This window comes from Alligator sinensis, unplaced genomic scaffold, assembly GCF_000455745.1.
Source record: "Alligator sinensis unplaced genomic scaffold, ASM45574v1 scaffold876_1, whole genome shotgun sequence".
Lineage (NCBI taxonomy): Eukaryota > Metazoa > Chordata > Crocodylia > Alligatoridae > Alligator > Alligator sinensis.
Window position 1 is genome coordinate 291,206 of NW_005841938.1, and position 2,793 is coordinate 293,998.

General features: G+C 47.4%; 1 protein-coding gene across 1 annotated transcript in view; it reads right to left on the bottom strand.

Moving 5' to 3' along the window:
- The window catches only part of HEATR9 (HEAT repeat containing 9), a 17,168-nt gene that overhangs the window by 5,076 nt on the left and 9,299 nt on the right, over positions 1-2,793 (bottom strand). The window lies entirely within an intron of this gene.

A 2,793-nucleotide genomic window follows, 5' to 3' on the forward strand; every position in this document is an offset into this window, starting at 1 on the left:
AACGTCTCAGTGCTGGGAGGGTGTGGGTGTGAGAACCACACCCTGTGCCGCAGCGCCGGGGGCGCGGCAGATGCAGACAGGACAAAATGTTCTGGGGCACATTCCTGAGTGAGTGCGCACATCTGCAGCATCCGCTCCAGCCCGCTCAGAGAGGCGATCTCCTTACAGGCCTTTCCCTCGCACACGGCTCGGCCCTCGCTCCCGGCTTCCCCTGACTGCTACCTGAGTCTGGGTTATCTACCCCATGACCTGCCATATCACAAATCTCCCAGATCTCTCAATCCTGGCACCAAGCCACGAAAGCACGATATCTGTTAATACAGCTCTCCAAGAACAAACAGCTGCAAGGTCGACACTGTCTATCCCAAGGGTTTTACATGCATGTACCGTAATGCCTTATATTCTGAGCAGAATAATCATTCAGGATGGGCCTGGCCCTCCTCTTCTCTGTCTGCCCTAGGACAGAGAATATGCAGTGGGAGAATGTAATACAGATATTATATCCTTTGGAGATGACTAGTCACAGCTCACGTGTGGCTCCTCTTTGACTCTTAAATCCTATGTGGTAAATGCCTGACTCAGAAAAAGAGAGAGTGCACCACACCACAGCCTTATCTCACAGTTTTATGTACGTACCGTAGTAAGTGATAATTGTACATACTACATACCAGGCTATATGCATATACGATACTACTTGCACAGCCCTTGGTATTGTTTCAATTATTAGTAGTTAACAGAGGTCACGTCTACATGAAACGCTGACTGTGCAGTTGTTCCTGTGCAGTCATTTAGTATTTGCCTACCCAAGTACTAAACGATGGCGCAGTAACCAGCAATACTGCGCAGTAGAGTCCCCCATGGCTTCATAGTTTCAGTGTTGTTAGGGGCTGGAAGGGACCTTTCATAGTGACATCGAATGCGCAGTAGCTCATTACTACTGCGCAGTAGCATCGCATTATAGTTTGTGTCCCGCGACACTACAGCACAGTAGTAACGGGCTACCGCGCAGTAATAATGACCTGCTGCACAGAGTCTCATGTAGATGCAGTCAGAGAGAGGTAGTTAGCCATGTTAGTCTCAAGTCAGACAGAAGGCAGGGTAGACATGCACCTTATAGACTAACTAAAGAGCTGCATAAGCTTTCCTGAGCCTGGGCTCACTTCATCCGGTGAATCTGCTTTAGTTGGTTGATAAGGTATATCTCTTCCCTGCCCTGTAGTAGTTAACAGTCACACCATCCCTGGGAGGTGAGAAAAGTAAGTCTAGGAGTAGGTTTGCACAGAATCATACAAGTAGTTAATGAAGGAATTTCCTGGAGTTCCTGGCTCCTAATCTTGTATCTGGACAATTATACTATTCTGCCTAATGCATTATAAAGAGACCGTAATAATCTCTACACTTAGGATGCAATCAAGGTTCACCCGTAAGCCCAGTATTCACATGCACACCTCAAAAGGAAAAGGGGGAAAGCACTTGGCTGAAAAATGTAGGTGAGGAGTGACAAGAGGGAGAAAAACGTTTTCCCTGAATAATGCTTTGTGGGGTGCTGTTCACGTCACAACCAGTTGAAAGCTGCTCTCTTTGTACCATTGAAAAATCATTTCATTTTTTTAGCCCTTAGCTTCATAATGGAAAGGTTTACACACTTACATCCTGCTCCTACACCAATTCAGGCTCTTGTTTTCCACTCGTACAATAGGGCTGGGCAAAAAATTGTCTTAAACAGCACTGTGATAAAGGAAAGACTGGATAATGCAAGTATTGAATTGTGTCCTATGGAGCTAAGATGGTTTAAACCCACAGAGGATCTGCCCCTATATTCCTAGCACAGTGTTAGGGTGATAAATTAGTCACACAGCTACATTAAGTACAAGCTTGCTCTTTATCTAATGTCAACATAATCCAAGAATTATAATATTAGCATTCTGCATTTAGAAGATACGTGTGTGCATTCAATAGACCTGGAAGGGGATTGTTCTGCAGCCTGGTGCCAGGTAACTATAGTTACTATAGGGATATTGTGCGGTATATGTTGAATCAAGCCTTTTTTTTAACTGAAGCTAAACTGCGCTACTATATTTATATTTCAAAATTGCTAGTTTTGAGATTCTCTCAGAGGTCGCACACATCATCATTTCAGTCCCATTCAGTACAAGGGAACAGGCCTGCATTCTTTCATACGGTTAAATGGATCTATTCAGACATTTCAGCCATTGAGTACTGCACTGGGAATCCTGACGGTTAAGTCTGGTGCTGTCAGAGGATCTGAAAGTGCCGACAGACCTTCCTCTCACTGCAGAGAGGTTGGCTCCCAGCAGGTGCCAAAAGTCACAATGCCGCAAGGCCAGATCTGACTGCGCACTATTAGTTGCCTTCATGGGCGTGTTCAGACGAGCGTGCACGTGCGTCTTGCAGCATCTCAAAGCCCTTTGACACACTGCAAGAGGCACATGCAGGAACAAGAAAATATTCCCTGCACTGCAAATTTGCAGCACGGGGGCAAAATTAGACCCCTGGATAGCCAGGGGTCAAAAAAAAAACCACAGAGAAAAAAAGCGGGGCAGGGCACCTGAGCCAACTGAGGCTGGGTCCTCGACAGAGATGCTCTAGTAGCAGCAAGAGTATCTGTATGGCTGGCCCTTATCCTGGTGCTGAAGCCCCCTTATTCCTGCCCTGCCCGGCCCCACCCCCCGCCTGCCCCCGGAGCCCACTTGAGCCCTGCCCCACCTGGCTCCAGCCCCCCAAGCTCCCTGAGCACCTCCAAGCCCTGCCCCACCCCAGCATCCCAGCAAG